Raw genomic sequence first — 26,681 nt, forward strand, 5'->3', positions numbered from 1 at the left:
GTTTATGTGTTGGGTTGGTATGACATTTCGGCAAAAATCATGAAATTGGTCGGTAAGGAAAGATTTAAATCAAGCCCATAATTTGATTCAATAGTCTGATGTCACGTCGGCCAGCTTCGGCGACCATCGTGGTTCTAAACAAAGAAAATCGGTACTTTTTATTCTTCATACTGGCTAGAACTTTTCATATGTCTTGTGATCAGAATGTGTAAATGTCAAAACATGATCAGATTTATAATGTTTTTTTTTTCCCTCTGGATACGCTTTTATGCTCGTCGGAGAAATATTTCATAAGGGCGTCCGCCATCGTTCCGATAGTTTAGAGCCAGTTACTAAGTTACCATGCTTCATTACGAGGGAAGTGACGTTACGACTGTTGAAGTATTCCTTCTGAGTTTATGTGTTGGGTTGGTATGACATTTCGGTAAAAATCATGAAATTGGTCGTTAAGGAAAGATTTAACATCAAGCCCATACTTGCGTACAGTTCTCAGACCTGCTAGATTAGGCCGAATTGCAACAAAATCAAGTTGATCGGGGTTCAAGTTAATAAGTGCTTTTAAGGATTGCCAACGGCTTAAATGGCACTATCGGATTATTCAATCTGATTATTAAGTTAATGAGACCCTAGGAACATCTATATTGTCATCATGTTGACCTTGACCTCTATGAGATACATTGAAGATAAAATATTCTGTATTTCTCTTTTTTTTTTCTTCTTCTCATCAACATCAATTTATTCTTACAGAACCCCAAAGAATATGGAAAGCAATGACATTTTGAGACTGGGGAAAACCTATATCTCTCTATCAGTCATTGCATGTAATTCTGGGAAAAGATAATACCTAGAGGGCACTTTCTCTTATACTATTTTTAATCATCTTTTTCCCTCTCCCAATACCCCTCCCCACCCCACCCCTCTCACACGAAACAAAAAAACCCAACCTGTCTCGCTCCCATCTCTCTCTCTCTCTCTCTCTCTCTCTCTCTCTCCCTCTCTCTCTCTTTCTCTCTCTCTCTCTCCTCTCTCTCTCTCTCTCTCTCTCTCTCTCTCTCTCATGCCCTTGATTCCATTATTCCTCTCTCTCCCCATCTCCGTCTCTCCCTTTCTGTGTATGCCTGTCTACCTGTCTGCCCATCCCGTTTATTCCCTCAATCTTAACGTTCATTTGTATGCTAATCTATTATTATATTTTAATGAACCGGATATGTAATCATTGTCTCAGTACTCAGACCGATGAACCGGATTTGAATAAAAGTCTAAATTTGAAATGTTCTCTCTCTCTCTCTCTCTCTCTCTCTCTCTCTCTCTCTCTCTCTCTCTCTTATATATATATATATATATATATATATATATATATATATATATATATATATATATATATATATATATAAATTATTTATTCTCACCTCGTTTTTTTACGAATTTTCCTACAACATTGTTTCGTCTAGAGGCCCTGAGTCATCAGGGATTTTGATTTGAGGTGTTTGGGAGGAATGTTGTTGTGTCGTGTCAGCTGGCGGTGACAATGTTGTTTCCGGATTTAGGCTGCGCATGCGTGTGGATGTGTGGATGTGTGTGTATATGTATGCAAACTGTGTGTGAGAGAGAGAGAGAGAGAGAGAGAGAGAGAGAGAGAGAGAGAGAGAATTTGCATGTCATTTTCAAAGATAATGAGGAATACATTTTTCATTATATTATATAAAATATAGAATCACAAACAGTTCAGTACTTTTGAATCAAAGTGATTAATTCTAATGGTAAATTTGATCGCAGTGACAGTTGCAATATTTAATTGTTCTACGAAATGTATAAAATAGCCTTCATACTACTCCGATGACAGTTGGTGACTAAGTACCCGCATGTTACATATTATGCAGAACATAATATTATTCCACTTAGCTCGTCATGTGACTATTAATTTTACCTTATCAAGTTCATCTCCTACTGAAAGCGAAAGTAGTATAATAGGACAAACTGGGTGGGGTTCCTGGCTTCCCATAGTGGGCAGGGAGGCACTTACTGTATTTTCTATCCCCTTATATCTGTTTTCCAAATTGCTTTCTGTCTTTGTCTTGGAATGAGATTACTGAGTTTTGCCTTGGCCCTGGCTATTTATGGTGCTTGACAGGGAGGGTAACAGTCAAATGCATAGTTATTATTTTGGGATATGATATTTTTTTCTATGTAAATCAGCTCTCTGTTATGTATTGTTATTTTGAATGTATAATGTAAGCATTTGACTGTATTCCTCTTTGTGGGGACTTGTGCTGGTGTCTGGCTGAGACTTTTAAGTGATCTCAAACTAAGTACATTGATTATGTGCTCTTGGAAGCCACATATGTTCCCTATTTGAACCAATTTCCCTTTGTCTTACTTTTCCCTCAAGTCGTTTTAATTATAATTCTAGAATTTTTTTGCTATCCAATTTTCTTCCTTTTTACTGGCGCTGATATGACCTTAATGTGCTGCAAGCGCCGTAAAACCCTTAAAAACTAAAAGAAAACTAATATGACAAAGATTACTAAAAAGTGGTTACATAATGAACTTTCTAATCAACTTCCTCTACACGGACAATCCGCACTGTAAAAAAAAAGAGTTTCTCCTTACCGACCATTTTCAGTATTTTCCCCAAAATGGCAGACTTAGCAAGCAGAAAAAAATTGACTTTTTAAACTCAAACAATTTCTTTAAAACAACTTTATGTTCTTATTAATTAAACAAAGACCAAAATAAAATAATAATAAATTATGCCTTTTGCGCCACGATATCATAAGATATCGTCGCCTAGGCATTCCACGAAGGAATATAGATAACTCATAAAACAAGATGTCTGATGTCAACAGAAATCACCCATGTTGTCCAAGTGAGCAAATTGGGGGTTAATAATCTTGCTCAAGGAAAAAAAACCGAAAGTGCCTGAAGCGGGGCTCGAACCCGGGTCATCCGGATCACAGTGCGATGCCTTAGCCACTCGGCCAATGTGATGTAAAAATAAATCTGAAGAAGAAAATATGTATATTGTGTCGTAGTCATGACAAATGTGACGATTTTGCTGTAGGCGGTAAGGAGAAGGTTAAAGTAATGAGATTTTTACGAGTTATGGCTGGCTAATTTATTTGAATTATCTAGCAAAAACGGGGATTCCGACAGTTCAGCTGGTAGAGCAATCGGTTCACGAGCAAAGAGCCCGTGATCAATCCCGGGTGCGGTCGGGATTTTCTCTGAACGCCCTGTCAACCCAGCAGTGATTCAGTAGCTGGATCTGTTTGATCTGGCGGAAAGTACTTTGCGATTTATTACAAGCGTCCTATCCAAAGGACAGCAAACAATTATAATTGTCCGTGTCACGCTATAGAGACTTTAGATAAACTCCAGCTCCATGGGCCTAATCTAATGGCCTAGAAGATATTATAGCAACAATGATTTGGACAGAATTTAGAATAATTAATGTACAAAAGATTTAAATTTGAAAATGATTAGACAAAATGATACTTATCTCATACACCTTTTTCTTATTTCTTCTCAAGCTAGGCTTCCTCTCCTTAAAACGTTATGTATTGCTTTTCAATTCGACACCACTGATCATTTTTTTTATTAGTACCTTCCTAGTCGCCCCCGTTTCTCTGTCGTATGTTGATACTTAGATTTGATTTGATGGATTATGGTCTGTGTGTTAACCCTTTGGCTGCATGAAATATGAATGTTATGTACTTGATAGATGGCCCTGGGTGATATTTTGAATTTTGTAGACGCCGACATCCGCTGATAGCGGTACGGATGACCTATCGCTGTGACCCGATCCCTGCGTTTATCGTAGATGATTTTTGCCCACATACGGGGAGATATTTTTTTGAGGCGATCGGCGATCGGGGGCGTGGCAGTATAAAAAAGTGGACAATTTTTTTCGGATTTTCGCTGTTTTCACGTCGGATTAGTGATCAGCGTCAAATTTACAATAGGTTTGATACTAAGAACTGTGTGTTTACTCCAAAAATTGGTGAAATTAGAAATAAATTTTAATTAATAGTGAGGCTATGTGGCCGACAGAACCGATCCCAGTTACTGTCTGTTATTCTATCTTTCGTCTTGCGCACAATAGTGATTACTTCTCACTAAATTATATCAATTAGACTGTTGAAGGAACGAAATTGACATCATTCCACTCTTTGTTCTTGTATTAAGGCAGTCATTTTGGTAATTAGTTCTCACTAAATTATATCAATCAGACTTTTAACGTTCGAGGTTACTCGTAGTTTTGTATGACGGTACGTTATTTCCGACTGGTGGATGTTGTGAGCATTTTACCTAAACTCATAGCATCAATAACCGTCCAAGATATTCGCATCATATGTAGCAATAGCTATAATAGTCTAACATGTCGAGAGAGAGAGAGAGAGAGAGAGAGAGAGGGAGAGAGAGAGAGAGAGAGAGAGGGAGAGAGAGAAAGAGAAAAGAGAGAAAAATTTACTTGCGCTATATATACCGCTATATTCAATAAAGGTGCTCAAATCATTTTATAAGGGTCTTTGGCCAACATAAAAAACATGTTAGACGAGACATGACTGTTAAGCGATATTGCAATTGTTTCCCGACAGAGACGACGCTGTAAACAGCGAGGTACTCATTTTAACAGTGATCAAGGTGAGAGAATGCGAGTAAAGAGCCTTTTCCAAGGACTCAATTATGCGCCACTCAGAGCGGGACTCGAATCCAGTACCGTCCGATCCAAAGGCGAGTGTCATTTCACAAGATCACATGCATAGCCGCACAAAAAAAGTGATGAGAGAATAGATTCATATGTATTGGAGGAGAAAGCGGATGGAGTGAGTAAAGTTCTTGGATATTTATAGAAGGAACCAAATTGACGTCACTCATCTCATTGTTATTGTTTTTAGACACCCATTTTTATGATTAGTTCTCATTAAAATATATCAGACTATAACGTTCAAGGTTCCATGTAGATCTTTGGGCTGGCGGACTTTGTGAGTATTTTAATTTAACACAGAGCATCAATGTTATTGCTTTTAGACAGCATTTTATAATTAACTTATCACTAAGTTATATCAATCAGACAATGAACGTTCGCGTTTGCAGTTTTGTGTGTTAATATGTTATACCCCGATGGAGATGTCGTGAGTATTTTTCCAATACGCATAACATCAATACATTTGCAATCCGATTTAAGTTTAAAAGCAACGTAGACCACGGAAATTTTTCCATTTTGTGGACAATAAAGATTTTTTATTTATCGTCATTATTATTATTATTATTATTATTATTATTATTATTATTATTATTATTATTATTATTATTATTATTATTATTATTATTATTATTATTATTATTATTATTATTATTATTATTGTTATTATTATTATTATCATTATTATTATTATTATTATTATTATTATTATTATTATTATTATTATTATTTATTATTATTATTATTTATAAAACAAATCGACAGTGTTCCCGTGGCAGGTTAAACGGGTACTCCTCGGGACTACTCGCATTCGCACCCCCCCCCCCCCACCACCACCACCACCACCACACACACGCACACAGCTCTTTTCTTTTTTTTTTTTTTTTGGGGGGGGGGGGGGGCGTTGTTTGTAGATTATAATTAAAGGTTACAATGCCCACCCCTGTCATCACGTAGTCAAGGCTTTTTGGCATCTGCCAATCCCAAATGTCTGTGTCAAGGTCGACCGTCATGTCGCGTCAACGGGTGAGGAGGAAAAAAAAAAGAAAAAGAACTGGCATATTATTATATCATTACATTGAAAATTATGAAAACTATTTTTTATTTTGTATGAAATCCTTTATAAGTTTTACGATGAACAAGAACGAAACTTTTGCCATCTACCTCTTCCTGGCGCAACATTTATAAAAATATTATTAAAAAAAATAATAACACAGCATTTATTTGGCGCAATATCCACGTGCTCAAAGCGCTTTACAAGGGGTCCCAAGGCAACAGCAATATTAGACTTGAAAGACGAGACATGACGCCTGTCAGGCGATGTGACATTTTTTCCCAACAAAGACAACGAACGGCCATGTTCTCATTTTACACCTGAGTACGGTGAGAGAATGTGAGTAAAGAGCCTTTTCCAAGGACTCAACTCTGCGCCACTCAGAGCGGGTCTCGAAACCTGAACCTTCCGATCCGAAAGCGAGAGTCATACCACTTGATCCATCACAAAACAGGGAGGGGCACTTTTCTGTCGGCCACATAGCCTCAATATTAATTAAAATTTATTTCTAATTTCATCAATTTTTGGAGTAAAAACATAGTTCTTGGTATCAAACCTATTGTAAATTCGACGCTGATCACGAATCTGACGTCAAAACAGCGAAAATCCGAAAAAAAATTGTCAAATTTTTTATACTGCCACGCCCCCGATCGCCGATCGCCTTGATAAATATTAAGCAAAGCGGGCTTTGCGGGCGATCGACCGTACCTAGGTTTATCGGCCAGGTATTTGGCCACACACATTGCGTTTTCACCCCGGTTTGCCTGATCGGGGTCTGAACCAGGATCATATCCGGGCGTATATGGAGCCTTTTAGAATAAATATCAATCTAGACACACAATTGGATTCAATAGTCTGATGTCACGTCGCCCTATCAACGAGCAGCTTGGTTCTAAACAGAGAAAATCGGTACTTTTTATTCTTCATGCTGACTAGAAATCTTTCACATGTCATGTGATCAGAATGTATAAAAGTCAAAACATGATCAGAATTATAATGTTTCTCTCCGCTTATTTTATGCTCGTCGGAGAAGTATTTCATAAGGGTGTCCGCCATTGTTCCGATAATTTAGAACCAGTTACTAAGTTACAATGCGTCATTACGAGGGAAGTGACGTCACGACTGTTGAAGCATATTGTGCGACTATGAGGTCTTATGGAATTACTCTCGCCTTCGGATCCGAAAGTCCAGGGTTCAAGACCAGCTCTGAGCGGCGCAAAGTTGTGTCCTTTGAAAAGTCTCTTTATTCTCATTCTGTCACCTAGTCAGGTGTAAAATGAGTACCAGGCCGTTAACAGCATTGTCTATGTCGGACGATTGTAATATCGCCTAACAGGCGTCATATCTCGTCTTACACATTAAGTGTTTCTGTTGGCCTAGAACCCCTTGTAAAACACTTTGAACACGTTTAGTGGATATTCTTCTTTATATATTCAATGCTCTAGTGTTTTGGGGTTGTTTTATCGATTGTTTTATATCCTCTGATACAATGTCCTTTACCATCCTATATGTCGAACAGTCATGGAAGTTCGTCAATTAATATAGCGTGATTGTTATTGTAGAACACAACGGCTAAAATCTGACCCATCGTCTCAAAACGGTATGATGTCGGAACGTACCGTATGCTTAAAAGCCGAATTAAATGTTAAACTGGTCAAAAATATAAATTGTTGGCCTTAGCACCCTAAAATATGGTTGTCATTTTCCTCAATAAATCATATAAACTCAACACAAATCTATAAATTCAATTTTCAACATTTTTACCAACCCGACTTAATACCGTTTTGAGGTGAAGGGTCACAAATGTGGTAATTGGCATTAATAAAACATTAGGACCAAAAGGTAGAGAAAAGGACTAAGTTTTTTAGTCTCTAAATAAGCATATAATATGCATTCGTGTCTGGAATGTTGTTTGTTTGACGCATACCTTGAATTAATTATAGTCACATGACCTGCTTCATGTCACACCTCATCTCACTGTAGATAGTAGATTATATTACTCACCGCCGTTTTAATACTTCTTGCGCTGTTCAGCTTTCCTAGAGTGCATTTTACATCAAGCTACCTAATCCCTCACGTGACCAATGACGCACGTTTTGGCAAGTCATTTTCTTTATGCTTCTAGTAGGTTGAAACGTGAGTCTCAATCTGGCCTATCAGAATTGCTGGATTTCCCTGTGGCTAATGAAGTTAATATTCCCAAGCAAAGCTGCCAGTTTTGGATTTTAGATTGACAACGCAAAAAAAAAAAAAAAAATAATAATAAATAAATAAAAATGGCTTATTTTCTAGAGCGTTTTACATAATTTAGCATTTTTGAGAATGTGTGGTCGAGATACAAAACCACAAACAAATCCACATATTACCATTGTTAAATTAAATAGACAAAATAATGCCAACCAGTTGACTTACCACATTCAATAACAATTAGTCGATTGTATTGTAGTGCGGCTATGTGGTCTAGTGGTATGACACTCGCTTTCGGATCGGAAGGTCCTGGGTTCGAGCCTCGCGCTCGGCGCATAGTTGAGTCCTTGGAAAAGGCTCTTTACTCACATTCTCTAACCGTACTCGGGTGTAAAATGAGTACCTGGCCGTTAACAGCGTTGTCTTTGTCCGAAAAATTGTAATATCTCCTAATAGGCGTCATGTCCCGTCCTACATGTTAAGTGTTGCTGTTGACCAGGGACCCCTTGTAAAGCGCTTTGAGCACATTTCGTGGATATTGCGCAATATAAAGCTCAAAATTTATTTAAATACTTGGCCAAAAAAACTCGTCCTTCAAATAGCGATCGATTTAAATGACCATCACCCTGGCTCTCAAACAACTCTCAAACCTGAGACTTCGGCGAAATTTTGAATGTTTACAAATAATGTGGCTGAGGCAAATATTTTAATATTTTACATATTATTATTAACAGCATTTTTTCTTGTGACTCATTTTGGCATCGTTTAACAGATGACTCTGGCAAACTTATTTCCTACAGGACAATGTGGGTAAAGATGGCAAAGGTCATGGCCTTTAAGGAAGATTATGATTAAATTCTCAAGGAAAAAAAATCAAAGGTTTGAAGATTTCGTTAATAAAGTTGTAAATAATAATGTGAAGTTGAATGTAAGCTTCAATTTAATTACAAAAACAGATCAAATGAACGTTTCGGGTTTCCCTTTTATCAACAAAACAGGATGAATGAAACACTACAAATGTGGTGTTTCATTCATCCTGTTTTGTTGATAAAGGGGAAATCCGAAACGTTCATTTGATCTGTTTTTGTAATTAAATTGAAGCTTACATTCAACTTCACATTATTATTTATTTCTTCGAGCTTCGAGCAGCAACATTTACATTAACGAAGCTGTGGTATTGATTCCTTTGCGTGTTAAATTATGCTAACCAGTACAATCTAAAATAATGACTGTGACAAGACAACATATGTGACCCTTCGCCTCAAAACGGTCGGGATGGTTAAGATGTTGAAAATTGAATGTATAGCCAGAGATATCAGCCTTGTGTTGAGTTTGTATGTTTTATTGAAGAGAATGGACACAATATTTTAGGGTACTAATGCCATGCCAACAATTTATATTTTTGACCACTTTAACATTTATTTCGGCTTTTAAGCATATGGTTCGTTCCGACATAAGACCGTTTTGAGACGATGGGTCACATATTATTTGATACATTAACCACTTTTATCCATCCAGAAAAGTGCCTTACTCTTTGAAAAACAAAAAAAACAAAAAACAAAAACAAAATGTATTTAAAAATTTGATCAGACAATCGTCCTTCAAATATCAATCGATTTAAATGACCCTCATCTTGGCAAAAACTCTCAAACCTGGGACTTCGCGAAGTAGTAGCCTACCTGTTTGTTCTCTTGTCTATGTGAAGTCACAGCCGATTATTATTATGAAAAAAAAACTAGGTGAGGACCGACAGCATGGTGGTGGGCAATAACAACAACGAATGAAGTCAAGGCGATCCTAGAGGGCGTCCGTTGAACCGAGGGCGAGGTAGAAAATGTAATCGCGTAACCGGGAAATCTGAAAATTAATAATAAATTGTCGTTTTTTGATGTGAACCAACCACTCTTTGAAGTGAACAATTAAAAACTTTACAAAAGAACAAAGAAAAGAGATGATAATGGTATCTAGAAACGAAGATCAAAAAGGAAAACAAAAGAGCTTGGTACTGTCAGTATCATTCTTTCAAGACATTCTGGTACGTGGTTCAGAGTATAAAAATAAAAATTAAATAAAATTCCCTTTATTAATCCCCAAGGGGAAATTTGTCTTTAGGGTCTATTCCAAGGGAAGACTGGAATAACCCAGGCGTCAACTGCAGTGCAGCGCCGCAAAGTGAGCTAGAGCTAGATGACTTGCTCAAGGCCACACAATCAGGCAGCGGCGGTTGATCGAACTCGTTACCTTTCGGGTACGAACCAAAGACCGTACGTACCGCTGTGCCACGCTGGCCTTAAATTAAATGGTGAGCTGTTTTGTCATGAACTTTAGCAAAGATTTGGTTCATTATTTTGGCACCCACCATTAATAGTAATGGTTTAACGTTCATTCAGAAAGCTAAAGGTCTCAAAATGTTTCCTGAGTCCTGGCAAGATGGCTTATGTTGATGATTTATGTGAATGGCACGAGACCGGAAGTGTGAACAATAATCGTTTTAGTTATATTGGCACCAACCAAGAATTTCTGGACGTTGAGTATTTGGATTGGATTCAATTTAATCAAATCCTTTTCAACTTGATGAAAGTCATCAGCCAAAATTCTCTGTGTGTGTATGTTTGGGACAAGGGCATATTAAGCTGAGTGTCACGAGCTGGTGGCTGTTATAACGAAAAGTGTTATTTCTTTATGATAAACGTATAATATAGTCAAGACGAGTAGAAATCCTACTGCAACCACCATTGAGAACAGACAATAAACGTTATTTTGCATTCTATTTTATTTATTTTCCACGTTAAGTTGTGTATTGTTGTGCTGACGAAGGGTTTGTACCCGAAACGTCCATTGTCTGTATTGTTCCCATACGAAGCCGCTCCGTTTTCACTCTTTTGTTAGTGTAGTCAAGACCATAAACCATGCTCGTCATTAGCAGGCTAGCGACAAGAGAGGTTGAGAGTGTAACAAGAGATCGATGCAGGATAACGAGATTTCACTGTATATAGGGCCCACCCACTATCCGGCACAATGTCACGGTGAACCAGAGGTCGGAAATTGAATGTATGGTTAGATTGAGATAAGTTATAAACTTTTCAGCTTTCACAGTCATGAAACAACAATAATTTTCCTCAATACAACAATACTTCAATTCGGCAATTATAAATCTGGACACTAAATTCCATTCTTCCTCATCATTTTCAACCTGAATTTATACCTTATTCAGGAGGCGGGTTACATATTAGTATTCGTCATTTTAATCAAATGTATTTGATAAATGAACAGGTTATTTCATAATAAATGCTGTTGTTTTTTTTTTTGATTACATCATCACTCTCCACACCCTTCATCGTCCATGTTGCTCTTCTATATCGCTAGCTCCAACTACAACACCACCACCATAATCGCCTCTTCCGTCCGCATCATCATCGTATCATCATCACCATAACCCACCATTTTCACAACTGCCACCCCGAACCACAATACTACCAACAAACTTCCTTGACTTCATGTCTAACAATCTATAGCCACGAAGGTCACTTTAGCCTTGTTACCGGTAGTGGACAACACAAGATCACAGCATGACACAGAGGGCAACGACTTCTCGATCCGCCATATTTCCGGGGATCCCAACTTACCAATTCTCATTCTCGAGATTCCCCCATTGCTTCTCTTCTAGGGAAGACATCAGTAATTTGTTTATGGATGTATCGTATAATTGATTCCGCTGCAAGCTCGCGAGAAGAGCCCTCTTGGTACGGTCTGTAATATGCGTTGGTATTATTCTACTTTACATTTGGTTACTAATGATTTCCCCTCGAAGGTCGCTCTACTACATGCTGCTGCTGCTGTGGACGAGAGATATGGGGGCAATGACCAGTAGGTCGTTCACCTCTTCTTATTATTATAATATGTAAATGGCAGAGAAATGTTCTCTCTAGTATCATCACTAGTCTCTCTCTCTCTCTCCCCCTCTCTCTCTCTCTCTCTCTCTCTCTCACACACACACCTACACGCACATCTCACACATTTTTGTGTTTGTGTGGGATCGTTTTCTCTCCTAGTCTCTCTGTTGTCTGACTGATCCTGCGAGCTCACTTGGGAAGCCCCACCTCTCTCTCTCTCTCTCTCTCTCTCTCTCTCTCTCTCTCTCTCTCTCTCTCTCTCTCTCTCTCTCTCTCTCTCTCTCTAAGAACGCATTAGTTTATTTTCTCTAATTACTCATCTCTGCTCTAGTACCGCTTGGTCAGCCATCGAAAAATGACGATAATGATAATGATGATGAATGTGATGATGATGATGATGATGATGATCATAGATAATAATAATAATAAATATAATCACTTATTTTCAAAATTCCACGACGGCATGCCGCTCGATTAGCTACATATATAATTAGATTTTGGATATGAAGGTCCAGGGTTCGAGTCCCGCTCTTAAGCGACGCTTAGTTGAGTCCTTGGTAAAGGTTATGTACTCACATTTTCTCATGGCACTCAGGTGATTAATGAGTACCTGGCCGAGAACAGCGAAAAATTGTAATAATATCGCCTAACAGGCGCCATGTTTTGTCCTACATGTTAAGTGTTGCTGTTGGCTAAGGGCCCCATGGAAAGCGCTTTGAGAACGTTTAGTGGATATTGCGATATATAAAAAACTCAGCCTAATGAATGGTCAAACCAAACGTACTAATAATATTATGGGAGTTGAGTTAGCTTCTAACCTCCTGGGAATGGTCAAGGACCAAGACGAATATTGATTGATTTGTCATGTCTCTTATGTGGAGAAGGAGACCAATAAAATGGTACTCTTGTCCATAATGTTGTCGATTGTAAGATGAGATATCACACATTTTGTTGCCATTTTTTAAGAACACACCACAGTCATTATTTCGTGTCAGAAAATATATATAAATAGGCTGGAAACATAACTTTTATCTTTATATTATACCTTAGTAATCAAGAATTTAGAGCTGGCTGGCCGAAGACAATAGCGCACAAAATAGCACAATGCAATTTTGAAAATTAACTATTTTAGGACATCATTAAATGATATTCTTTGTAGTATCACAATACGGTTAATACCATGTTACACTGCCTTTGAAAAGCACTTTGAACACGTTTAGTGGATATTGCACTATACAAAAGCTCGTTTTTTCGCACTCTTTGTTTTGTCAACCAGAGATGTGGTTAGTTCTCACCGCATTTTGTATGTGTAATATTACATGAACTAATTAAAAAGTCTGTTATCCCAAATGTTTAGGGTCTAATTATAGAAATACTCTCAAACCAAATCAAAATACTGTCACATGCAATGAGAAATCAAAGTTATCGTGGCTTTCGACAGGAATTAAACAAGATAATTGGCCAGAAAACACGTCCTTCAACTTTATATTGATCGATTTAAATGACACTCATCTAGGCAAAACTTCTCAAACCTAGGACCTCACTGCAGCAGCAGCAGCAGCAGCAGTAGTAGTAGTAGTAGTAGTAGTAGTAGTAGTAGTAGTAGTAGCAGTAGTAGTAGAAGCAGCAGCAGCAGCAGTAGCAGTAGCAGCAGCAGCAGCAGTAGTAGTAGTTGTTGTGTTTTTTTTTTGTTTGTTGTTGTTATTATTCTAGTAGTAGGAGCAGAAGTAGAAGTACTTATAATAATAATAATAATAACTAACTTACTGAATAAAGGCCTTTCTTTTCCTAATCATCCGATCGGGACGCCTCGGCTGCCTCTCTAATCATATGTGTCAATTCCTTCTATATTTCACGGTCTTTTGCTGTGAATGCTAATTTCATAAGGTCTTCCTTTGATTTCTTCTTCTTCTTCTTCTTCGTTCCCGTCACGTCACATGGTCAGTCCGGTCTGGTGAATGAAGCCCACAGTGGTCCTGAGGTCGTCCTCACTTCCGTACAGCTTCTTTGAGTATGGGGTTGGGTCAGGCCAGAAGTTCCTTCTCAACTGGTTGTACTTTGGACATTCCATTAGGACATGATGTCCATTTTCATTTTCAAGTCCGCAGTCACATTGTCCAGAGGCACCTGCTCTGAACATCCTCCACATATGTTTGATTTCAATTCTTTGTTATTTTGAAGGAGTTTTAGGTCTCTATATAGGGACCTGAGTGTCACATCTGTTTTGTCAGTACTCACGTACAGTGGTGTTTTTGTAAAGCTTTTTGGATGTCTTTTACACTGACCTGTTTGAGGCCAATAAAGTCAATGTCGTCTGCATATGCAATTTCTATGGGGAGTTCGTTTTCAAAACGTAATTGGGCCGAAGTAGTAGTAGTAGTAGTAGTAGTAGTAGTAGTAGTAGTAGTAGTAGTAGTAGTAGTAGTAGTAGTAGAAGTAGTAGTAGTAGTAGTTGTAGTTGTAGTAGTAGTAGTAGTAGTAGTAGTAGTAGTAGTAGTAGTAGTAGTAGTAGTAGTAGTATAGTAGTAGTAGTAGTAGTAGTAGTAGTAGTAGTAGTATGTAGTAGTTGTTGTTGTAGTAGTAGTAGTAGTAGTAGTAGTAGTAATAGTAGTAGTAGTAGTAGTAGTAGTAGTAGTAGTAGTAGTAGTAGTAGCAGTAGTAGTAGTAGCAGTGGTAGTTACTCTTGTTGTTGTTGTCAGCGACAGCAGCAGTTATATAAGTAGTGGCCATAGGAGTGCCTTCATGATCTCTTACTACCTTGATCGGATATCTTGGCCAAGCATTCTTAGCACTAAAAACGTGTCAATGCCCGCTCTGGCCGATTGACTTATTAGCTTGTGTAAGAAAATCCGGTCAATCAGAGAAAGAAATAAAAGCAAACCAAGCCCATGTTCAATAAAACCTTGTTAAAAGTGACGAATGACCAAATGAAAACTGTTTTTGTTCTGTTCGAATTGTGCTCGATATCTAGTTGTAATTAGCACACATTCATTATGATATTCAAAACGTGAGAATATTATGTTTTCTCCCGTCTCAACAATTAGTGCATACTCTGTAGTACCCTCAAATCAAATGGAGCAATAGACTTATAGGCTGCTGCACTTAAAATCAAACAAAGAACGCTATAACAAATCTTTCTTACCCTCTGCAATTAGGAATTATCAAATGTCATTTATTTAGTTATGTAGTTTTAATGCTTTCCATTTATTATTAATACCATTATTTCTGACATCTTTAATTAATGAGGGAGAACATAAATATAAGAGCGAGTGTGAGAATGAATGATCTGAATGTTTTCTACGGCACTAAATCCCAACTAGCATTATACATACTTTGTTGTTGTTTTTGTTGTATAATCATCTATCCTGCTAAATATCTCATCTTTTACCTTGAACCGTTGTGTTGGATTGCTTTTGTAAACAAAATATTATTTTTTCTTATATCAATCAATGTTCTTGTCCATGATCTTAACTATAAAGAATTGTATTTGTTATGATTAGTCTTTTATCGAGGCCGACATCGTAGTAGTGAATTTACGAAGGGCGCGCGTCTCTACAACTATTTTAGTCTTTAGTGTTTGGAATGGGTAAGTAAATTTTAAGTTTGATCCGTAAGCCGTTTTCCATTGACCTGAACGTGTTCGAATTTCCAAGACCTTGTTCCAAATAGCGGTTTACAGATCGACTTTGAAATTGAGCAAGAATGACGTTCTGTGACCTAAATAATGAGTTAGGACGGCATTAAAATTTAAAATATAACCCTTTCTTTGTTTCGTACTCCAGATAAATGAGTTTATCTGACAAGGGTAGCTAATTCTGTCTATTGTGTAAAGTTAGCTCGCTCATGTCATGCTTTGAGCGTGTACGAAATAAGTCGGTCACGTTAACCTAGTTACATACTGTAAGTGTGTTTCACACATCGGCGTGTATCGCTTCCCCCAAATAACTCGGATTAAAACCTAAACAGGACACGGCTTTGACCCTGGTCTGATCTCGGCCTGCGTAAACATTACATCGGTCATTTATTTATATCGCTCACAAAAACCGTGTTGTTGAACAGTGCAAATAGCCTTCAATCAACAGTCGTGACGTCACTTCCCTCGTAATGACGCATAGTAACTTAGCAACTGATTCTAAACTATCGGAACAATGGCGGACGACCTTATGAAATACTTCTCCAACGAGCATAAAAATGTGTCCAGAGGAGAAAAACATTATAAATCTGATCACGTTTTGACTTTTATACATTCTGATCACATGACATGTGAAAAAGTTCTAGCCAGCGTGGAGAACAAAAAGTACCGATTTTCTTTGTTTAGAACCAAGCTGCTCGTTGCTGGGCGATGTGACATCAGACTATTGAATCCTATTCTATCTGGTTTGCATGAAGATGACGTCACACTAATGTTTGTTGTATGCCATCAGAGTATGATCCATGGCCGGAGCTTATCGCTTATCGCGTTATTTTTTGCTACCTTTTGATAGGACGCTAGTCTGTCGTAAAAAAAAAAAAAATGTTTTCCCTGCATGTGACAGACTTAGATATCAACCCAATTTCTGATGGGTGAAGAGAAGGACATGTGCAAATGGGTGTATGCTTTTGTGTTTTGTTTTTTGTTTTTTTTTAATACCAAAAACATTAGACAAGTAGGAAGCGAGTTCTCACTGCATTCTGAGTAAAACCTATCAAATTACAAAACTATTGGTGCTTTGCGCTCAGCTAAAAAGCTCACAACATTCACCAGCCGGAAATACGTACCAAGACACAAAACTATGTGTAAACTTGAACGTTTATAGTACGTTTATAGTCCGATGAATCCAGTTTTGTTAGAATTGATTTTAAAAAAATAATAATAACAAAGACCTGAGTGACGTTAACATCATTCTATATATATTGTTGTTTGTTTTTTTTTTTTTTTCTGGATTCTCTCTTTGAAAGGTACAATATTGTCAGGTGAATAATATTATATGCGGCTATGTGATCTTAATGTATGACACTCGCCTTCAGATCTGTAGGTCCCTCTCTCTCTCTCTCTCTCTCTCTCTCTCTCTCTCTCTCTCTCTCTCTCTCTCTCTCTCTCTCTCTCTCTCTCGTTGACAACGTTCAAATCTCGCTTAAAGTTTTATCTTTTTACGTCATACTGTTGCAATATTATTATCATATTTTGTTGTTGTTAAATTGAATTCGTATCTCTTTTCCATCAAACTTGTCTTACTGTAATATGTTTTGTTTTATATCACTGTAAAACGCTAAGAGCCTGTGACAACGGGGCTATATAAATGCCATTTATTATTATTATTATTATTATTATTATTATTATATTATTATTATTATTATTATTATTATTATTATTATTATCTCATAATATTTAATGTTTTATTATTATTATATCTATAATATAATATATATATATATATATATATATATAATATATATATATATATATATATATATATATATATATATATAGTGATTATTTCCCCGAGACACCAGGCAACCTACATTTTCATGACTATATTTATACAACGCCAATTTGGACATACATAAGATACAGGGGTGGACATCCGAGCCCCAAAAATAGGCTTAACCTATTATGACATACTTCGAAGTCATTTCTGTAACTTCAATGTCCTACTTCTTCTTCTTCTTCTTCTTCTTCTTCTTCTTCTTCTTCTTCTTCTTCTTCTTCTTCTTCTTCTTCTTCTTCTTCTTCTTCTTCTTCTTCTTCTTCTTCTTCTATCATCATCATCATCATCATCATCATCATCATCATCATCATCATCATCATCATCATCATCATCATCATCATCATCATCATCATCATCATCATCGTCATCATCATTGTTATGGTGTATTATTTTATTATTATTATTATTATTATATTATTATTATTATTATTATTATTAGTATTATTTTATTATTATTATTATTATTATTGAGTTTTTGCCCTTTGGAATTGTATTACCAATATCATATTTCCATGAATAATACACTGAATTACATTAAAATACTTCTAAATAATGTCACAATTGAATATATTTAAAGATGACATATATTCGCATTATCATTTAACTACACATATCATGCAATGGCGTTATACAGTAACTAAACTCTGTTCATGTATATTTCTATACCGCCATGTTAGATATCACTATGCCTCTGATCTAATATTATGATTTATAGAGCTTGCAATAAATTATTATCTCATTGACTGGCCACCAATGAGTGTCTTCCCTGTCAGTCCTTGTAAGCACTGCCTTTGGTGCATAACAATCGTCATCATCATCTAATGTCTATAATATTATTCATTTTGTGAATTTGAGTCCCCAAAACAAAAAAAATATCACGCTGAACGGAGCAGAATAACCACCATGCTTGATATATCTCTGATTTATAGAGCTTTTAAATATTATTCGTTTTGTGAATTTGTGTTGTTAAAAAAAATAAAAATTATGCTGAACTTCGTGGTCACCCTGAGTCCATTAACCGCCATGTTGTTGTTGTCCAGTCAGGCAAGAGGCTGGAATTTTAAAGGCCACGACCGGACCTGATTTTCAGGACACAGCCTTGAAATGTCGTAGTAACGAAGAGGTGAAATGATGGAAGAGAAGTTATGGAGATAGTCTTGAATGAAGTAGCTGCGTTCAATTTTTAGAAATGTTGTTTTTGATTTTTAAGGGCTTTGTGGTGCTTGCAACACATTTAGGTTATATCAGCGCCAGTAAAAAAAAGGAAGTAAATGGGATAGTAAAAAGTTCTAGAATTACAATTAAAGCAAACAAAGAAAAAGTAAGACATAGGGGAATTGGGAACAAATAGGGATCAGATGTAGATTCCAAGAGCATACCACCAATGTACTTAGAAAACAGATATAGGGAGATAGAAGACAGGGTACCCCCCTGCCCACTATGGGAGGTCAGGAACCCCACCCATAAATTTTTAGATAAAAATACTGACTTGGAATCCTGTGAGAATCCTATTTTTTTTATGAAATAAGTGATGGTCAGATCTGACTCTTATCTAAAATTATATTGCGAAATTTAAAACCAAACGGGAAAAGCTGATTGCCTTTTTTTTCTTCCTGTTTTTTTTTTTTTTTTTTTTTTTTTGGGGGGGGGGGGTCCCTTTACTTTAACCCTCTCCTTACCAGCCATTTTCAAAATTTTCCCCAAAACAAAAACACGTTTCTTACTCAAACAGAAAAGCAACAAGTACATTCTGTACATAATATTGTTCGACAATATGAACTCTATTACAGAATGTCAAGTTTTTATAACTATAGCAAAAAGAAATGAAATCTGGATGAGAAAAGTGACGGTTGCATCGTAACAAATGTGTCGATTTTCCTATAGGTGGTAAGGAGAGGGTTAATGGTCAATAGGTAGGTAGCGTATTCCTATAGTAGTAAATAAAACAGTCTGATTTTTCATCAAAACAACAAAGCAACGTACATCATAGTATTTATTAATATCCGGTGTTTTACTACCGCGCTTAAATATACGTCCAATATGAATCCCCTTCCCCTCTTTTCACCTATTATTTTTCATGGTCTTCATTAAATAGCGAGCAATAGATTTACTGACTTTCTTGAATGCGACAGTTTGCTGTGTCTGTCAAAGCGGTCATTGTTCTTCTGGACGAAATCAATGATTAAATGTCGTACGAATGAATATAATATATAATATATGACAACAGGTCATGTCACAAACAACCACGTGAGATGTGCCAAGACTGAAAGAATATCCTGTCGTACTCTGTAAAAACCCATATTATTGTTTTAACATTTGGTCAGAAAACTCGTCCTTCAAATTATATCGATCGATTTAAATGAACCTCATCTTGGCAACAACAAAAAATGCTTCTCAAACCTGGGACTTCGCGCAGTCGAGGTAGACTGATTTTTTTGGGGGAATGGCTTTTTTCTTCTATTTTTCCTTCATGCTTTGTCTGGCACCTTTCATACACACTTCTTCTGATCTTGAAGCTCACGATCACTTTGTAATAACAACAACATCATGGCCGTCATGAGTTAAGCTTACGTTAACATTCGATCACTTGTCTTTTGGTTAGCAATAAATAGACATCAATACTCTTCAACAGTCGTAACGTCACTTCCTTCCTAATGACGCATGGTAACCTAGTAACACTGGCTCTAAACTATCGGAACAATGGCGGACGCCCGTATGAAATATTTCCCCGGGAGAGCATAAAAGCGTATTCAGAGGAAAAAAACGCCATAAATTTGATCATGTTTTGACTTTTACACATTCTGATCAAAAGGCATGAAAAGTTCTAACCAGCATGAAGAATAAAAAGTAATTATTTTCTTTGTTTAGAACCAAGATGGCCGCCGTTGCCAGGCTGCGTGACATCAGACTACTGAATCCAATTGGATTCAATGGTCTGATGTCACGTCGCCCAGCAACGGCGGCCATCGTTGTTCTAAACAAAGAAATTTGGTACTTTTTATTCTTCATGCTGGCTAGAACTTTTTATAATATGTCTTGTGATCAGAATGTGTAAAAGTAAAATCATGATCAGATTTATATTGTTTTTTCCTCTGGATACGCTTTTACTTTTATGCGCGTCGAGAAATATTTCATACGGGCGTCCGCCATTGTTCCGATAGTTTAGAGCCAGTTACTAAGTTACCATGCGTCATTACGAGGGAAGTGACGTTACGACTGTTGAAGCGTATAGATAGTTCGAAGATGACGTCACTCAGGTCTTTGTTAATGAGTTTGGCCATCCGCGTTTATGAGTAATGCTCACTAAACGGTATTAGCCTGACTATAAACGTTCATGTAGACACACAGTTTTCTGTGTTGGTCCGTTATACTGCCGGATGGCAATGTTATGAGCTTCTTAGCCAAGCCCATACTATCTATTGACAAATCAAATTTGTAATAAAACGTATTGATAAATAGATAAAATGAGCACTTCCAACGCAGAAAAGTCACCTTAAAAAGTTACAGGTTGATGAAAACGGGAAAAATTAAGATGATTTTTATGGCTGTTCCATCATTTAAACACACTCACCTATCGCCTCGAAATTTAATACCAATCGAAATAATGTTATTGATCTTTGGTTTTTTCTTACCTATCTAAAACATAAAATATTATGATGGTCCGCCCTATATAAAATATTCACGTGGTTTTCATAAACTTGACTCTGTTTAGTAAAAGCATTCGAGATTTCAGTCCCATCGTAAGTAATGCGCTGTTCCATGCTCTAGACAAATTAAATGTCATAATTTCGATAACGCTCAAAGCTGAAAACAAGAACTTGGTGATACCTCGGCCATCATACAACCCATATTAAAATAGATTAATTGGTACAGAAAGAGAGTTTATGTTTAAGTTTTATGCTAATAAAATGTCTAGTTTTCTTGCTGCTGTAAAGTGTCAAAACAGAATTTTGTTACTTTAACAATTGTGGGAGTGGTATCGAAATAAACCTGAAACCTTCCCATTTTAGATGGCACCAAATCTAGCTCTGTACATCAAAGGCCGAAGGATCAATGGTTAAATGTCATTTAAAAAGTCATCACGATGTCTGGTTCAAAAAAAAAAAAGATATATATTATATTTTTCCCCGTCCACGAAAATGGAGTTTCTTGTGGTGGCTCTTAGAAGTTAAAATGAAAAGTACTTTAATGACAGCTGGTAGATAGGACTAAAGAAAACATAATATCCGTCTAGCATTTATTGTTTGTCCGTATCTATTTTGAACAATGGGAAACAGAAGTCGTGACATCACACCTTCCATCCACTCTTCTGGCTCAAAACCCATTGGAAGTGTGTAACTGTAACTCGTCCTCCGGAAGATAAATAAACAATGTAATAGTTACATATTGAATCATACGGTGACATAACTATTTTAGTAGCAGAATGTATATAGGCATATCCTTACGATTACGGGGCGTAAAAGTGAAGAATAGATTATCTTTATTATCGACTAGCAGTTAATTAGCATAGAAACTAGAGAATATGACGCAAGGACACTGGAGCCAGTATTTTGACTTGTTTGTTCTCTATTAAAGAAGCACATAATAAAATCCAATTGATGCTGAGTGTGATCCAGTCCTGAGTGACCTGCAGATGAGAACAATGTTCACAAAACTCAGGTCCAGCGTTGTTAACTTGGGCAAGACGCTTTACACAAATTAGCCCACTCGACTTAGGTGTGAATAAACGTGTCTTGTGGTATGCCACTCGCTTTCGGACTGATAGATCGAAAGTTCGAGCCCCATGTCTTAGCTGCGCATAGTTAGTTGAGTCCTCGTAAAAGGCCCTTTACTGACACGCTCTCACAGTGGTCAGATGTAAAAGAAGTACCTGGCAGTTTAAAGAATCATCTCTGTCGGAAGAAATGTAATGAAAAATATCGTCTTGCACCCGTCCTGTCTTCCTACGTGCTAAGTGTTGCTGTTTGCTAGGGCCTCCTTATAACGCGCTTTGGGCACATTTAGTGGGTATTGCGCTATATGGATGCTCAAGTTCTTAAAAATAGGTACATTGCCATAAGGCAAATACGGGTGGGACTCACGTTGATTATATATTATGCATACGTAACGCTGTTGTTGAAAAATACTTATAATAATAAACTGAACGTCCTGGTAGAAAAAGTGGAAAACCGTGAGTTATTTACCTTTTTCTTTCCTTTTTTTCTGGGTGGGGATCCTGACCTCCCATAGTGGGCAGGGAGATACTTACTGTGTCTTCTATCCCCCTATATATGTTTTCCAACTAGTTTTCTGTCTTTGTCTAGGAATGAGATTACTTGGTTTTGTCCTAGCCCTGACCTGATACCCTTGATGAGAGGAAAACAGTCAAATGTATAGTTAGTTTTGAGAGATGATATTTTTTTCCTTGTAAATCATCTCTCTGTTATGTAATGATTATGTTTTGTTTACAGATTTTATGATTTGTAAATATTTGAGTGCCTTCCTATTTGTGAGACCCTGTGCTTGTGACTGGATAAGACTTTTAGGTGATCTCAAACTAAGTACTTCGATAGTGTGCTCTTGGAATCTACATCTGTTCCCTATTTGACCCAATTCTCCTTTGTCTTACTTTTTCTTGGGTGCTTTAATTGTAATTTTAGAACTTATTACTATCCCATATTCTTCCTTTTTACTGGCGCTGATATAACCTTAATGTGTTGCAATCGCCGTAAAACCCTTAAAAACAAAACAAAACATACTTTCCTTTTTTCCCCCTTCTCTTATAATTTCATTTTCGTCCTTTCTCTTTCATTCGTCTTTCTTTTGTTTTTTTTAAAATCTTATTTTGTTCGGCTATGAGATCTAGTGGTATGACACTCGACTTCGGATTGGAAGGTGCGGGGTTCGAGTCCCGCTCATGGCGACGTATAATTGAGTCCGTGGAAAAAGGGCTCTTTACTCACATTCTCTCAACTTATTCAGGTTTAAAATGTGTTAACAGCGTTGTCTCTGTTGTAATAGCCATAGCAATCAGAGAGGGCATTGGTATTATCGCATCACTTATACACCTCATGTCTCCTTCTACATGTTAAGTGTAGCTTCTGGCTGGACCCTCCGCAGCATCGAGCACTTTTGGTGGATAGTGCTCTTTAAAAAGCTCAATTTTCTTCTTCTTCTTCTTCTTCTTCTTCTTCTTCTTCTTCTTCTTCTTCTTCTTCTTCTTCTTCTTCTTCTTCTTCTTATTATTATTATTATTATTATTATTATTATTTATTATTATTATTATTATTATTATTATATTATTATTATTATTATTATTATTATTATTATTATTACTATTATTATTATTATTATTATTATTATTATTTCATTTCATTTTATTATTATTATTATTATTATTATTATTATTATTATTATTTATTATTATTATTATTATTTCTTCTTCTTCTTTTCTTCTTCTTCTTCTTCTTCTTCTTCTTCTTCTTCTTCTTCTTCTTCTTCTTCTTCTTCTTCTCATTCATTATTATTATTATTATTATTATTATTATTATTATTATTATTATTATTTATTATTATTATTATTATTATTATTTATTTTATTATTATATCATCATCATCATCATCATCTCATCATCATCATCATCATCATTATTATTATTATTATTATTATTATTATTATTATTATTATTATTATTACTAATATATTTTGATTTTGATGTTATGTAACTAACTTGCATCCTCTTTGTAGCTGGCACAACGTCATAATCAAAATAAGTTCACGGAATCCGAAGTGTTTAAAAAAAATAATTAACACGTCTTAGCACCTTGTGGACTTGCGGTACCTATGACATTCGCCTTCTGATTGATGCATAGTTGAGCCTTGGGAAAGACTCTTTCCTCACATTCTCTCACTTCACTCAGGTGTGAAAAAAAGGACAATGCCATGAACAGTGATGTTTCTGTCGGGGAAAAATGTAATAATATCGCCAAGCAGGCGTCATGTTTCGTTCGTCCTACATGTTAAGTGTTGCTGTGGACGTTTTGATCACTTTATAAGGATATTGCGCTATATAAAATGCTCAACACAATTATTATCTACATTATTATGTGTCACAAGGATGAATTATCAACAGTGACAGTTTTTTAAATACATATTGAATCTACTCGCTATTTGACCTTCACCTTATGGTTACTGACGACCTTGAAATCTTAACTTTAAATAATGTCTAAATTTAGCTTTTTTCTTAACAACTTTTAACTTTTTTTCTCATAATATTTAAATTTCCTCTTACCTGTCCTTGAAAAGTTCGTCCTATGTGAATGAAATCTCACTCCAAAGCTATTTAAACCTAGGTTAATGGACAATTTTATTGAGATTTACATAGAATAGACTATATTTCCTTTTAGTTTTATTGCCGTTTTAAGACACGTATTTAAAAATACTTTATACAAACAACAAAAAGACTACATTCCTAACCTTCATTTCCCTCTACGTTTTTCCCTTTTTGTAGCTCTCACTCCCGTCGATCGTCCCTGAGGTATTTCAAGGTCTCTTTCGCCTCAGCCAAAATACCTAACGTAAAGGTAACTGAACTCTGATTACTCCAACCATTCCCATCGTTGTGGGCAACCAACACCGCCCGATTCACCACTACCACTACACCATCCATCCACGACCACGACAGCTTGAATCAATGTCACGATGGTCTCCATTCAATTGAAAGGAAACACCCAGACAATGGTATGTAATCTATGTATGGGATATCGGTCGTGAAAATGGGAACTTATTTTAATGGAAGTTCATAGTTTTCTAATGAGAGCGATTTATAGATAGTATGCGCTTGACTAAGAAGTTCACAACATTGCCATCCGGAAGTATAACGGACCAACTCACAAAACGATGTGTCACCTTGAACGTTTATAGTCTGGTTAACACAGTTCAGTAAGAAATACTCAGTAACGTGGATGGCAAAAAACAATAACAAAGTCCAGAGTGACGTCAACTTCATACTATCTATATTCATGTTTTCGTCCAACCGAGTCATCAATCACATGATTTGTTGCTGTCCAACGATTGGACATTTCTGAACAAATGTAAACACGCTGCTTTGTTTATGAAAGTTGTACACATACCCATGTGTCAAGCTGAACACAGTGACCAATCGTAATGTTAGATAGTTTAAAAGCTGTGAACACTTTTCACTATGTAGGTCACTTTGAGCACATTTTGCAACGTGGCCAATGACCTCGAGCACATGGAAAGTTAATAGAGATCATGCCCATTACCAGATGTTCAGTGTGTGCTGGAAGCAAGTCCTACTCAAGTCACATGAGTTGTTTTAATTCGGGTGTGTCATTAATAAACACGGTAATCATATTTAACTTTGTTGTCCACTTCATAACATAAGACACTTCATAACATAAGCATCCTCCATCAAACGATATCATGTTGTGCGAGCAAATTATTAATTAGACGCATCGTGTTTATTGATTGTTTATTGACTGTTTACATAATTTGCAACAAGAAGTGCATTATTTGAGAAATATACTATTGGAGATACTAAGGCAGCAGCTGTGAACGAATAGATATTTGTAAAAAATTGATTTTTAACTTGACGCGATAAGAGACAAAACATGATTAGAGTTTAGAGTTTAAACCATAACCACCCTAAGTGCATGCCTACAATGCATTTATAACTTGTATGCCTCAAATATTTGTTGAAAATGTGTTCACAAACTGGATGGTTCCCAATGTCGGCTGGTCGGCATTTTTTCGAGACAACTTTAGATAAAACCATCTCGCAGCCAATGACAGGAACAACATTGAACGATAATATTATTATCTTATGATAGCCAGGCATTGGAGGTGGCTTGGTTGGTACTGTGTACAGGATGCCACCAGGGACTACGACATCCCGAGAACATCGTTACGTTGATTCCACAAACAAAAAGGGAAGAACAGTCGAAAGAGATCTGAAATCTCGAGACTCCAGCCTGTTGACCCAACCAATGTAGCAAAAGACTGAGAACATTGGCGATCTCTTGCTGTTGCCTCAAGCACCCAGCGACGCATAGAGGTAATGACTGAGTGAGGTCGTGAGAAAGGAATAATGGCCATGTTAAACAAGGCCTTCCTACATTGCAAAATGTGAATATTATCTCGAATAATTCATTTATCAGATGGTCTATAGATATTGCGCGCACTTGAGTTTTGAAACGAGCTATAGTTTGTTGTAAGTGCGTTCCACCAGATCAAACATAATAAATGATCTAATCACCCAATAAATGCTGAGTTGACAGAGGGTCAGGGAAAACCTTGACGGCGACACCAGCCGATAAAGGCCCCTTTTCTTGTGAGCGCTCTACCAGCTGAGCTATCGGGATCGCTGATAATA

This window comes from Berghia stephanieae, chromosome 4 (genome assembly GCF_034508935.2).
Source record: "Berghia stephanieae isolate SIO BIC M18660-M18661 chromosome 4, UCSD_Bste_1.3, whole genome shotgun sequence".
In the NCBI taxonomy this organism is placed as follows: Eukaryota; Metazoa; Mollusca; class Gastropoda; order Nudibranchia; family Aeolidiidae; genus Berghia; species Berghia stephanieae.